This window comes from Colobus angolensis, unplaced genomic scaffold (genome assembly GCF_000951035.1).
Source record: "Colobus angolensis palliatus isolate OR3802 unplaced genomic scaffold, Cang.pa_1.0 Scaffold155, whole genome shotgun sequence".
Lineage (NCBI taxonomy): Eukaryota > Metazoa > Chordata > Mammalia > Primates > Cercopithecidae > Colobus > Colobus angolensis.
In genome coordinates this window covers 582,660-597,934 of record NW_012114655.1, presented here as the reverse complement: position 1 = coordinate 597,934, position 15,275 = coordinate 582,660, and positions in this window count along the sequence as shown.

Genomic DNA, 15,275 nt, shown 5'->3' with positions numbered 1-15,275 from the left:
CAGTTAGGCTACTCAGGGGTCAAGGGACCCACTTGAGCAGGTAGTCTGTCCGTTCTCCGATCTCAGCCTCCATGCTGGGAGATCCACTGCTCTCTTCAAAGCTGTTAGACAGCTGTCAGATTCCACCCAGAGGTGGAGTCTACAGAGACAGGCAGGCCTCCTTGAGCTGCGGCGGGCTCCACCCAGTTCTAGCTTCCCGGAGGCTTTGTTTACCTACTTAAGCCTCAGCAATGGCAGGCGCCCCTCCCCCAGCCTCACTGCTGCCTTGCAGTTAGATCTCAGACTGCAGTGCTAGCAATGAGGGAGGCTCCATGGGCATGGGACCCTCCAGGCCAGGTGTGGGATATAATCTGGTGTGCTGTTTGCTAAAACTCTTGGTAAAATGCAGTATTAGGATGGGAGTTACCTGATTTTCCAGGTGTTGTGTGCCTCAGTTTCCCTTGGCTTGGAAAAGGGATTCCCTTCCCCCTTGCACTTCCCAGGTGAGGCGATGCCTTGCCGTGCTTCAGCTCTCGCTGGTTGGGCTGCACCAGCTGACCAGCACCGATTGTCCGGCACTCCCCAGTGAGATGAACCCCGTACCTCAGTTGAAAATGCAGAAATCACCCATCTTCTGTATCGCTCGCGCTGGGAGCTGGAGGCTGGAGTTGCTCCTATTCGGCCACCTTGCTCCCGACCGATGACTGGGTCTTGAGCAGCCATTTTGGACCATGAGTTGGAAGCTATCATGTTGAGGGTGATGGAGCTACAATGTAGAAGGAGCCTAGGTTCCCTTATGATCATAGCACTCTGTAACAGCCCTGTGTTGCCTGCGTTTCTATGAGAAAGAAATAAGCCTCAATCTTGTTTAAGGCACTCTTCTTTTGAGTTTTCTGTCCTGCTAGCCATTTTCAATCCTAATGTCTACAGCCACAATCTCCTTTTGAACTATCTTTTCTCCATTTTGTTTGTATTTCAACCTCCTTGAGACCTCAGTCCTGCTTCTTCCAAATTCTATCATGGTATAATTTCCTTCTTTATCCATACTTCTTTCCACCCTCCATAGCCCATGCAATATACATCATGAAGTGATTCAGCATTACATGGTGACCTCTCATTCCACGGGCTACACAGAATTTGTTTGTGTCTTTGTGTCTATGCAATGGAGTGTCCCTTTGCAGATCATATTTCAAAGGGAAGCCCAGTTTCTCTCATCACAGCAGCTACAGCCCAGGAGGACACCAGTTTTACTAAGACCTCTGACTCTGCAGATGGAGCAGTGACACCAAGCAGAGCACTCAGGTTTGAGAGATGAGGCTGCAGCTTTAGAGACAGCACCTTGTAGAGCTCACTGATGGGACGCATGGCCATTCAGAGAGGCCAGTGCATGAAGACGGTTCTCTTAGTGGTTGTGTCAGCAGAAGGCTCAGATGAATCAGACCTGGCAGCCCAGGCAGGAAGGCACTGCAGAACACGACATGAACCTACATACTTCCCCTGGCCACACTAGTTAGCAGGCATCACTGCCTCCTTAATGAGAAGGAAGCTGCAAGCCACAGAGTTCATGATTCACTCATTGACTCTAACATGAATGCTACATTGTAATACTTCTTCAATCATTTGTCAACCCCATAAAGTTCTGAATTAAAGAACCTTGCTAGATATCTTTCATATAGGAAACATGAATGAGAAAGGTGAGCCCTATCTGAGTCAAGAATCTCATCCCTAAGTAGGCGAAACTAGTTATCTCTGAGAAAGTGACGTTCACGGAGTTCCCTTTTGTTTGAGTTTGCTATCCCCAAGGTAGAATTAGGCCCACTCTCTCCATCAGCATAGTACCTTGTGCTATAGTAAAGTGGATTTACGCCTTTCTCCTCTGCTGGACTCTGAGGAGTCCCTGAACCGCTTCTCTACATACTCACTTCTGTATCTCTGGCTCCGAGATAGAGATGTGGTGGAGAGTTAATCTTGATTAACTGAGTGAAAGAATCCTGACTATAGTGTGGATCTGTAATCAGACTTCAAACTGGACATATAGTCACATAATAATAGAGTACACTGGGAGACTGCACATACACAAGGTGGATGCACGGTGCGATGCAAGCTTCCTGGGGGTAGTTTAGCAGCAGTGTATGATCAGAAGTTGGAAGGAAGGTAGGATTGTTGTTGGATTTGGGTTCTATGTAGAATCATATCATGACTGATAGGATGGCACCAAAGGCCTGCATGAGCTGTACTCCTGACTCACTCTCTCACACTTCATATGGGTAAGAAATAGCAAGTGGTGTGAAATAGCATCACTCCTTGCCTCAGGAGATCTTGGTGTACAGTCCATGAACAGGAGCTGCCTTAGAAGGAGGAGGAGAAAGGTTTCCCCTCCCTGCTTCATGGAGGGTAGCCACCTGGCACAGCGCTGTGACTCCCTCAGAGTTGGGACTGGTCTGCTTGGGAAGGAAGTGTGGCTTTAGGGGTGGCAGGATTCCTGGGTGGCATCTTAGGTGGGTATAACTGTAACACCCAGGTGGAGGCTTACCAAGCAGCTCTTCCCTATGGGAGCCATGAGTCCATTACCAGACAGAGCTTTCCAGAAAATACCTTCTCACAAGCCTCACTGCTGTTATTTTATTACTCATACAAGCTTCCTCACTGTAGCCTTTTTTCTTTCTCTGCAGAATCATCTCTTATTCTGAGTTGGGAAGATGCACTGGGGATCTCTTAATAACCAGTGCCCTGGAATGAATGAGAGAATGATGTGAATGGAGGATGGATGGATGGATGGATGGATGGACGGTGAGGTTGGGGCTGGACAGAAAGGTGGCTGAACAAACAGGAAGAAATAGTAATAATAAGAGTGAAACTGAGAATTGAGGCAGAGACATTGAACATCTCTATCATCTGGCTTGGCTGGCAGGATAGGCACTAGAGTTCTCAGAGTCCAACAGTAGTTTCAAATACAGTTGGGATTTTATGCATACCCTACTCCAAGCCTGCTCATTTATTATACACTTATTGTAAGCTCTTCATGATAGCTTTACCTGCACAATTAATAGAAGAATGGATATTGGAGGGTAGTGATGAGGATGGGAATGAAATATGTGCCTATTGTATTTCCTGGAAGGTTTTGAGAAATGGGCTCATTCACACAGATCACCTATTTTTAACAAAATGTCACCTTACAGAAGCACACTGCTTGGCAAACATCAACGTGTTACAGCTCTTGGCCCTGGGCCACTGCAGATACTGGCCCTGCCTCTTTCCTTACATCACCCACAGCATCTGGTGCAAGGGCTCTGACTTAAACTAGTTTGTTTGCAACCGTGCATCTGCCCGCTTTTCAAATTGCACCACAAAAAATTCCTGTTAAGTGTCAATGCTTTAACAAATGCCTGGGCAGGTTTTTGGTGTGTGACAGGTCTGGTGACAAAGCCATTAGCTCCATGAAGCTAGGAACCTGGTCTCCTCTGGTTCCTGCCGTATGTCCAGCCCCTTGCAGACCACCAAGCACAAGGTAAAGCTGAAATACTTGCCACATGATTGCGGACAAGGGGCCACTGTGCATGGACTGGGATAGGATTTGTCTCTCAAGGACTAAGGGAGGTGTCTGTTTATAAGGTCTCTAGGTATGAACCCTTGACACACCACCCATGGGGCTTAATCAGTCTTACTTGAAGATGATGACAGGATTTGAATGTCTCATCTACTCTGTGATGTCATTGCTGAGCTACCAGTAGAGTGGCCACACCTTTCCCCAAGCCTCTCAGGTGTCTCCCTGCCTTGTCTAACATGCTCTTCTGAATGTATTTTCTTGGATATGTGTCTCCTTCTTTTGAGTACAGGAACTAGGTTTTCTTTGACTTTGTGCTCAGAATGTAGAAGAGTGGCCAGTAAGGGTGGGTACTCCTGAAATGTTTGCTGAGTGAATGAATACATGGACATGAAACCTCTCTGCCACCTTTCACCGATGGCCCCCAAGTGGGGCATGGGTAGGGAACAATAGTAGTAATGATGTATTTCTGGAGCTATTCAGAAGTGCTGCTGGGAGATTTCTGTATGGAATCAGGGAAGAGAGGCTGAGTTGCACGGAAGGAGCATGAGCTGGCTTGACTACAAGCAAGGGTTTTGGGTCTGACGGTCTAGGATCTGAACTGCTGGTTCCACTCTTACTCCCTATAAATGACCTCACCTCTCTGAGTCTCCATTTCCTCATCTACAAGATGCTTAGGGGGAAAAAAAAGATGCTTAGGATTGTTGTATTAATGAGATAATCCGTGGCACATGGTCAAGTGCTTAATAAATTATTGTTATCGTGTTTATTATTGATTAAAAGACATATTTGGCTTAGCCAATAATTCTGGGGACTAAGTGGAGGCGGTTTACTGGCGGTAGAGGGGAGAGGTGAGGTTTCTGACACTTCCTTTTCCTGTCTCCCCTTTCCCTTTAGTCTGGAATAGCTCAGGACCTGTTTTGATGTTTTCTGGAAGCCCCTCAAGGGGAATCTGAGGGGAGTGGGGCCATCTGAGAGCCTCCCAGGGAGAGCAGTTAGTAGCTTCGCTAGCACCTTAGCGACAAGGAGAAGGCCTGAGCAAGGGAGAGTTGTAGACAGGGTTGAGAAAGTGACTGAGTGTGAAAAGTACTTCATTCAGGTCCCCAAGTCCTGAATAGTCAAGGAATGATGTGTATAAAAGCACTTTGTGAAACCATCAATTAGCATATGCAGTGTAGTTATTAGCATTACAATGTGCTTATTATCATGTGTATGTTTATGCTAGGCAATGAGTCAGGTTATATGGCTTAGGCTATATTCTTTACATTTTATAATTTTTTACTTTTATGTTTTAATTTTTCTTTCTTTCTTTAATTGTTTTTTAGAGACAGGGTCTCTCTGTCACCCAGGCTGGAGTGCAGTGGTGTGATCATAGCTCACTGCAGCCTCAAACTCCTTGGCTCAAGCGATCCTCCTGCCTCAGCCTCCTGAGTAGCTGGGACTACAGGCACACAACACCACACCTGGCTAATTTTTAAAATGTTTTTTGTAGAGATGGGTTCTTGCTATGTTGCCCAGGCTGGTTTTCAACTGGGGCTCAAGTACTTCTCCCACCTCAGCCTCCTGAAGTGCTGGGATTATAAGCATGAGCCAATATGCCCAACCTATTTTTTATTTTTTAAATTGACAAGTAAAAAAATTACATATATTTATGTTGTATAGCATGATGGGTTTTTTTTTGTTTTGTTCTGTTTTGTTTTTTTGACAGGGTCTGGCTCTGCCTCCCAGGCTGGAGTGCAGTGGTGCCATCTCAGTTCACTACAACCCCTGCCTCCCAGGCTCAAGTGATCCTCCCACCTCAGCCTCCCAAGTAGCTGAGACTATAGGTTTATAACACCATGCTGGGCTAATTTTCTGTATTTATTTACTTTTTTTTTTTAGAGATAGAGCTTCACCATGTTGCCCAGGTTGGTCTTCAACTCCTGAGCTCAAGTGATCTGCCCATGTCAGCCTCCCAAAGTGCTAGGATTACAAGCGTGAGCCACCACATCCGGTGATATTTTGATATATGTATATATTGTGGAATGACTAAATCAACCTAAATAACTTGTCATTTACCTCACGTACTTATCTTTTTTGGTGTGATAAGAACATTTCAAATCTATTCTCTTAGCAATTTTCAATTATACAGTACATTGTTCTTAACCACAGTCACCATGTTGTAGAGTAGATGTCCTTAACATATTCCTCCTGGCGTTATAGTTTGATCAACATCTCCTCAACCCACCACCACCTCTGCAGCCCCTGGTAACCTCTATTCTATTCTCTGCTTCTATGAGTTCAACTTTTTTAGATTTCACATATAAGTGAGATCGTGTAGTATTTGTCTTTCTGGGCCTGGTTTATTTCACTTAAAATAATGCACCAGGTTCATCCATGTCTCAAATGACAGGATGTCCTTTTTTACATATTCCTTAAATTTTAATGTACCAACTCCCCTGAAATTAGAAATGAGAGTATTGGATCCAACAAGCATTTGTTGAAGTTCTCCTAAACTTATGCAGAGCACTGTGAGGTCACAAGGAAGAGACCGCTCCTGTTTCCATGATGTCTACAAGCCAGTGTGCCCATGAAGCCATAATTTGTTAATTCATGGTTCCAGCAAGGCCAGTAAGTTGCCTTAGCTTTCCTGTCACTGCACGTGGCAGAGCGGCATCAGCCTGCGGAAGCCGGAAGCAGAAACCAGCCTTCCCTGGCAAGTGCACAGCAGCCTGCTGGGCTGCACCACCTGTCTGGACACACACAAGGTGCGCTTCCACCCTGGGGAAGGAGATCTTGTCATCTTAAGTGCAGAGGCAGAGGTAGGTGTTCTGGCCTCTGACGCACATGCCCCATCCGCTGCATTTTATCTGCCACCTGCTGCAGTGATTTAAAGCTCATTTTATGCTTTGTTGAAATGCCAGAGTAATGTGTTAACCGGTTGTGGCTACTGATGCTTCTAAGTGACGTCTGCACGGCATTGCTAGGCAACAAGGCGGGCTCCTGCACCTCACTGGGCCACTTGCGTCACTGCCCTGCCTGCAGCCCCCCGGGTGCTGCTGCCGTGCTTAGGTGTTAACTGCAGCCCTTGCCTTGACTGCCATGGATGCACTTTTCTGCCTGTCTGATCTCACAGACAGCAAGTTAATCATTGGATTGAACCTTGAAACTACTGGTTTTGAGGCTGCTTTATGGGGTATTTGTGCCTTGAGTACAGTGTCCCAAATTTCATTTTTAAAACATCAGCTTGGTTCTGGCTCCTCCCCTAAGTGGGGCAGGGTAAATTTAGACAAGATCTGTCGTGGCTCTGATAATTCAATTCAATTTAGATTTGACTTTTAGGGACACAGCGTTCTCAGGGGGATGATGCTTTTGCTTTGTTATTTGGAGTGTTTGCAGCCAGTATGGTCTAGGAGTGACCTTGTTCACATTCAAGGTGGAGCCAACAAGGCAAGAAGTGACTGGTAGGTCTCTTCTGTGGCCAAGAGAATGGTGACTTTCCACATGCAGAAATCCCTTCTGCATTCTGGGGGGCATCAAAATTACCAACACAGGCAATTAGTCCTGCAACCCCGTAGCTCCTGGCCTCTGCGGGGGAAAGTTTGCCTTAGCTCAGTTGTGGCTGTTCCAGAGTTCCTAGGTAGGGGCAGCTTAGGGGTTTCATTCTAATTGAATGAGGACGAGGGAATTTCTGGAAATGGTAGTGTCACTCTACATAGCGGGGAAAAGTCAATTGTTCATGTGCAGATATAGGAGTAAGAGGATGATGGAGATGAGAGAAGATGAGCCGAATACTTGTCTTCCTTGCCCTAAGGTTTCAGCCCTCACACAGGGTGGGGCCTTGGCGGAGCACCTGGGGCGATGCACTGGTGACATCTTGTTAGTGATGAACACACATTTTAAGTAAACAAAGTAAACCTGTGGTCCTAAGGGTGCTGGATACCCCATCTAGTACTGTGGCTGTATACTTTTTTCACACATTGGGTCAAAGTATTATATATACTTCAGGGTGTAGAAGTGCTTTAGGCAAATTCCCTATCTTCTCCATAAGCCATTCAGCACATATAATAATGTGTCAGTAGTGTGTGAGTTCATCCTTCTATGTCACGAGTTATGTGAGGATTTAACAGGCCATGATCCCTTTAGAAATGGTACCACATTAATAAAAGAAACAGTCATCAGTAGCTATTGCTTTTCTAGAATACACTGAGGAAAGGATTCTGGTCAAATAGGTCATTTGGGGCTATTTTGCAACCTTGAAAAGAGATGAAATTAAGTCAGTGAAATGCAAGACATGATTTAGTCTACTGAGCTCCAGGGCAGAAGCAGGTGAGCTGAGATGGGCCCAGGTCCACCATGATAGCCTCCACGTGTCCTTTAGTGAGGCTAGTTCAACAATGCGCAGCCTGGCTCTGTTTGCTTTCCCAGAGGGGTGGTTAGTGCAGTGGGTTTGGGGTCAGTTTGCAAGTACCTGGTCAGTATAGCATTGGTGTGAAAGCCTGCTTTGCCAGTTATTACTGTGTAATCTTGAGACAGCCAAATACCTTTCTGATTCTCAGTTCCTGTAGCTATAAAATAGGGCAGTCACCTTGATTGGCAGTTGACTGGGAGAATTCAATGAGACAATAGTAACTTGCACTCGTTGAGCAGTTCTCATGTGAGAGGCCCTGCACTGACTCACAGCCTCATTAGTCCCTCAGAGACACCTTGGAAAGGCGCTGTCATTCTCCCACTTGACAACATGAGAAAACTGAACTCCAGAGAGGGCAAGGAACATGCCCAAGATCACACAGTATGGTGGGGAGAATCTGCACCCGTGTTTGTCTGACCAGACCTCAAACTCTTAAATCTGCTTACCACCGTGGCTCCCAAATGTTGCTGCAAAGTGGAATTACCTGGGGAGCTTTAGAAAGTTCTGATGCCCAGATCTCATCCCAGACCACTTACATCAGGAGGTCTGGGGTGGGGCCTGGCATTTATTTATTTATTTATTTGTGTGTGTGTGTGTGTGTTTTTTTTTTTTTGGGACAAGGTCTTGGTCTGTCACCTAGGCTGGTAGCATGATGGTGTGATCATTACTTACTGCAACCTCAAATTCCTGGGCTCAAGTGATCCTCCCGCCTCAGCCTCTGGAGTAGTTAGGACTACAGCTATGTATCACCACACCTGGCTAATTGTTTTATTTGTTGTAGAGATGGAGTCTCACTATATTGACCAGGCTGGTCTCAAATTCCTGGCCTCAAGGGATCCTCCCAAAGTACTAGGATTACAGGCATGAACCACTGTGCCTGGCCTGGCCTCAGGGGTTTTTGAAGCTCCCCTGGTGATCCAGTGTGCATTATAGTTTGGGAACCACTTGCTTAAGAAATTCTCCTCTACTATTGATCCTAGCTGCTCATTAGAGTCACCAGGGGAAACATTTAAAATATTACCAAAAGCCACATCCAAGAGATTCTGATTTGCTTGGTCTGGGATGGAGCCTTAAGTCACTCTGGATGATTCGAAGATACAGCCAGGTAGAGACTGCTGTGCCACATTATAGGGAAAGCACCTGGCACTAGTAAGCAGCCAGAGAATGTGGGCAGTTATTGAAAGTATCTATAAAATGAAGATTTGGTAAGGATGTTCTTCAGGTCCATTCCAACTTGCATTTGTAATTCCCTAGGAAAATTACTGTTCACCTTTGTCTCTGTGTTCTGGCTCAAGGGAGGAAGGCAACCTGTACTTCTCCAAAGAGTATTTGGAGGAAAAAGGAATAAGGGTAGGAGCAGCATCCTGGGAATATTTAGCCCAGTCTCTTGTGCCTCATACGTGTAGTTAGTTCACTAGTGAGCTCAATTCTACTTTCATCTACCTTCTTAGCCAAAGGAACTGAAAGTTTCTTTTATTATGAAGTCAGAGAATTGAGTAAGGGAGAAAAAAACTTTGGAGAGCTTTAAATTCTTTTACCTCTGTTAATGTGAAGTGGCATTTTTACATGCTGTGGAAATTCTATCTTCTGTTTTGATTTCTTTCCCTGGTGTTACTTACATATGTATTTCCATATTTTTAGACAGTTATTCAGTCAGGATTGGCCAAGTTATGCCACGTTAATGAACAGTTCCCCAAATCTCAGTGGCGTAACGCAGTAAGAGCCCATTTTTCCCTCATGCTTCATAAAGTGGGTCTACGTATCCCAGTTACTGAGGGATCCCCTTATGTGATGCTTCTACAATTGCTGAAACAGAAAAAGGAACATGGTAAGTGGGCATTGGCTCTAAAAACTTCCTGCAGGAAGTGACAGTGGCTGCTGTTCACATTTTATTGACCAAAGAACTGTACCTCACTTCAAAGGGCAGTGGAAAAGTGTGATTTTATTATGTCTTCAGAGGGAGCAAATAGAATATTATGAGCCGCTCTAATGATTAACACAACAAAATTTATATATATCTCCTTTTTGTTAGCACTACCCTGAGAACTTTGGCACCTGTCTAGAGTGTATCTCACAAGTAAACAGCCACAAACCCACAAGACAGTATGAATGTTGCTGCCGATGTCAGTAGGACATGCTGGAGGAAGTTGACATGAACTGATGGGAAGCAAGGAGGGAGAGTTTTTTTATGGGAATGGGATGAGAGGTGACTCTTCCTACGAAATGCCATAGAAGATGGTATGCCTGGAAAGGAGGAAACTGCTGTTCTGCTAGGGCATGCACTGCACGCCGTCAGCTGTTACTAAGGGATTTCTATGTGAGGATGGATGGCAGGGTCCTGGGTGTCAGGAGGGCTGAGCTCCTTTTCCCCACTCAGGTTTTGTATTTATCTTGAAAACCCCCAAAGGAGTAAAATGCATAACTTATGTAGTACATTTGAAATTTTCTCTCACTCTTTCTGTTCCCTCCCCATTTCTACTGCATAAATCTTATGCGTTCAACAAAGGACTCTTACCAAACAGGTCAGTGTGAGGTCTTCCTAGACCATCCTCCCAGACCGAATGAAGCCCTTTAGGTGCTCACTGTATCCTTACATATACTATTATAGCACTTATATTGTGTTATAATTTGCCACTTATACAATTCCTTCATTTAACAAAATTTAGTACCAGGTACTATTCTAAGTGCTTAACCAGTATTATCTTGTTTAGTCCTCATAACCTACCTAACAGTGATTACCGTTATTACTTCCGTTTTGCATATGAGACAATTCAGACTCAGGAGTAGGTACTTCCCACGAGGCCATTGGGTGAGAAAGCACTGGAACAGGATTGGAGCGCAGGTGGTTGGACTCCCTCAACTAGGTCAGGAGCCCCTGGGGAGCAGGTAGGTCATGGTTAGCTTTGTTTCCTCACCAGGCTAGCTCAGTCCTTGGCCATTAGGAGTGTTTATTAGGTGAACAAGCACAGTAGTGACACCTGTTGATGGACCATAACTTGATTAGCCTGTTTCCAGATTTTACGGTATTGTACTGCTACAAATATATTGTGTAAATTAGTTTGATTTCATTGGGGTTATTTGGGGTAAATTCCCTTACATGAAATGATTCAAGAAATATAAGCAGCAGTTTTATAGATAATTGCTTACATCACTCTCCCGAAATTTGGAATTTATCCTTCCAACAGCTACTTTTAGGTACTTTGATCATTGTGTCCTCAGTGCTTTGTTCTTATTCTGACCAATTTGAAATGATATTTATAGGGGACCACACGGGCTGGGATTGGCCTGTAGACCTGGGGCCACTGATGACTGATGAGTTCACTCTGGGATTCCCATGGGAGTGATGAACTGTGATTTGGGTTCCTGGACCCCTGTTGAAGTTTATTAGCTCACTGGGAAGTTATGGAAGCCCTTGTCTTTGAAATGGGGTGAGTTTTTTTCAATCTAATAGACAGAACTGGGGCCTTTCAATCTAATAGACAGAACTGGGCCTTTCAGTCTAATAGACAGAACTGGGCCTAGGAAAAAGAAGCAGTCTTTCTTTGTGTTCCTTTTCTATTCTCTCTGATTAGATTGTGCAGTAGCACCGAGAGCTGTGCCTACCCAACCCTACCCTACCAGCCCCACACCCAGAGACCTCAGTTGTCCCCTCATGAAAAAAAAAATTAAAGAGAAGGAACTCATTTTTACCAAATTATAAATGACTGACAGTGGTTTGGAAGCACCAACCTAAAAGTTGGAGAAGGGGATCACACCTTAAAAGAAACAAGACAGAAAGGCCTGTGAACCTTGCTATGTAATCCTGTGCCCTGAAAAGAATGGGGTTTAGAAGGTTCTTCTTGGCCTGGACTGAGAGGCAGCAGAAGAATAACCAAGGGCTTCCTTCAGTTTCTAGCTGAACAGCTGGGGTAGATTCTGGAGTTGGGCAGTGGGGCCTGCTGGAGCGTGGTTCCCGCCAAGCAGCATGCGGCTGGCCTGGTGGTGGTGAGGCCGATAACAGCAGCAGAAAACCTGTTCGAGCCATCATTGTTGCTTCCCAGGGTCCACACCACAGCCTTGTATCTGGAAGCCTTCCAATCTCATCCACTTCTAATCCTTAACACTGTAATCTAAAAATGCAAATCACATTATGTAACTCCTTGCTTTTTATCTTCCAATGGGTTTTTTTCCCCCTTGCCTAGAACAAAATCTAAACCCTTTACTGTGGACCACTAGGCCTCTTTTAAGCCCCCTGGCCCCTCCTCCTGCCCCTCTCTGGTGCCCTTGCCCACCTTGCTGTGACCACAGTGGCCTTTGTCCACTTCCTGGAACACACCAAGTTCATGCCCCCCAACCCATCTTGACTTTGCACCAGCTCTTCCCTCTACCTGGCAGACAGATTCTTGTTCATAGGCCTCAGAGCAAATGGCACCTACCCAGGAAGCCTCTTAGTTCTCTGTCCCACTTAGCCTTGTTTGCTATGTGTTTCTCATAATTAAGCTCCACAAGGCAGGGATCTTGTCTTTTCTATATATATCTCTGGTGTTTGCAATTCTTAGAATGGTATCTTGCACACAGTAGGTAAACAACAAACCTTAATCCTTACAATAGCCCTGGGAAGTATTATTGTTGCTGTTTCTCAAATAAGTCTTGGCTGGGGGCGGTGTCTCATGCCTGTAATCCCAGCACTTTGGGAGGCTGAGGCGAGTGGATCACCTGAAGTCGGGAATTTAAGACCAGCCTGGCCAACATGGTGAAATCCTGTCTCTACTAAAAATAAAAAAATTAGCTGGGCATAGTGGTGCATGCCTATAATCCCAGCCACTTGGGAGGCTGAGGCAGGAGAATCATTGCTTAAACCCGGAGGTGGAGGTTGCAGTGAACTGAGATTGCAGCATCACACTCCAGCCTAAGCAACAAGCGCAAAACTCCATATCAAACAAAACAAAACAAAAACAAAAACAAGTATTAAAGAGATGGCCTGAGGTTGCATTACTTTAAGTGTGTGAACCAGGGTTCAAATCCAGATTTGTCACTCTCAGTGCCACTTGATTTTAGTGAACCAGGGTGTACTAAAGACCCACAGTCATCAAATTCACTCAAGTGACCAGTTTGTTTATGATTCAGAGCCTAATTTCCTGCTATACTAGATTCTGATACACACTGCATTCAAAGAATGATGCTGAAAGGACCAAATGCAATCAAAGAAGAGCATGACAAGTATAAAATATCTACTGGTGGTCTCTTGAAACAACTAAGATGAAAGATTTAAGATTGAAGACACCAAAGTGCCTTAATCATGTAAACTGATTGTTGATTCACTTTGAATTACCTCCTTTGGGGGGAATGCTTAAAGATGTTTAAGGTAACCACCCAGGTGCAATGGGTCACACCTGTAATCCCATTGCTTTGGGAGGCCAAGGTAGGAGACCAGCCTGGGCAACATAGTGAGACACCTTCCCCCCGCTGAAACAACCCTCCTCCCCTACCACCCCTGTCCACAGAATACATTTTTTTTTTAAAGATAGTTTGTTGTGGCAGTGTGTTGCTTGAGCCTGAGAGCTGTGATGGTGCCACTGGACTCCAGCCTGGGTGACAGAGTGAGACTATCTCTAAAAATAAGTAAATAAAATTAGGTAATCAAAGGTTTTGTTTTAAAAATAGACACATACCATCACCAATGAATGGATAAATAAAAGTGGAATATTATCCAGCCTTATGGAAAGAATGATACATGTTACAACATGGATGTGATAGTGGCAGGAGGCAGGCAAATGCCCAGGCAGATGGGGCAGGTCCCTGGTGAAATCCCACCTCCAAATCAAAGACAGTTAAAGTCTGAAAGCCAAGCTAAAAGTCAAATCCATGAACCGGATTGAGAACCTGTCTTCCCATTTGGCGTGCTTTCCTTTGATCCCCACCTTTCACCTATTTTACATATACCTACCCTTTCCTAATTGGTTTTCTACACTGTCATACCCACCTTTGAGCACTGCCTTTGTTTTGACATTTTCTGCATACTCACAAAGCAGTCAGCACACATTCCCTATTCTGAGCCCATAAAACTCCCAGACCCAGCTACACTGAGAGAGAAATCACCTAACCATGGAGGTGGGGGTCACCCCCATGTCCCCTCTCTGCTGAGAGCTATTCCATCACTCAATAAAATTCTTCTCCACCTTCCTCACCCTTCAAATTGTCAGTGTATCTTTATTCTTTTTGGACATGGGACCAGAGTTTAGGAAATGCCAAACATGGGTATAAGCTATAACACAGACAGGCTGAGTGGGTGGGGCACCTCCAGTGGCAGGCCCAGGCTGAATGAGACCTGGGAAGCAGGGAGGCATCTCTGGCCACGGAGGTCCCTGGTTGGCAAAGTGGCTGAGAAAAATCCTGCATCACATGAACCCTGATAACTTTATGCTAACTGAAAGAAGCCAGACACAAAAGGCTGTGTGGTACATGATTCCACTTATATGAACTATCCCAAATAGGCAAATTCATGGAGACAGAATTAGATGAGTGGGTGCCAGGGGCTGGGTGCACTGACTGCTTAATGCACATGGGGTTTCCTTTCAGGTGATGACAATATTCTGTAAGTAGATAGTGGTAGTGATTGTACAACACTGAATGTACTAAATGCCACTGAATTGTACACTTTGAAATGGCAAGAATGATAAATATTATGGGTATTTTACCTCAGTTTAAAACCGTGAACTGGAAATAGAAAATGATAGTTGTACTTCTTAGTTGCTTTTTAAACAAAATACATAAGCATAACTATCATGCTTAATAAAGTGCAGAGATCTAACGTACAACATAAGGACTACAGCTAATAATACTGTATTGTATTTGGGATTTTTGCTTAAAGAGTAAATTTTAGGCCAGGCACGGTGGCTCAAGCCTGTAATCCCAGCACTTTGGGAGGCCGAGATGGGCGGATCATGAGGTCAGGAGATCGAGACCATCCTGGCTAACATGGTGAAACCCCGTCTCTACTAAAAAATACAAAAAACTAGCCGGGCGCGGTGGCAGGGGCCTGTAGTTCCAGCTACTCGGGAGGCTGAGGCAGGAGAATGGCGTAAACCCGGGTGGCGGAGCTTGCAGTGAGCTGAGATCTGGCCACTGCACTTCAGTCTGGGCGACAGAGCGAGACTCTGCCTCAAAAAAAAAAAAAAAAAAAAAAATTTTAGGTGCTCTTGCCATAACTATGTGAGATGTTAATATGTTAATTGCCTAGTCATTTTACTTTGTATATGCATATCAAAACATCATGTACACCTTAAATATATACAATTAAAACTAAATTATTTTTAAAAATTAGGAGTTTGTAAACCTTACATTCATTGTACAGGAACAAAAAGGGTGAAACAAACGTATTAC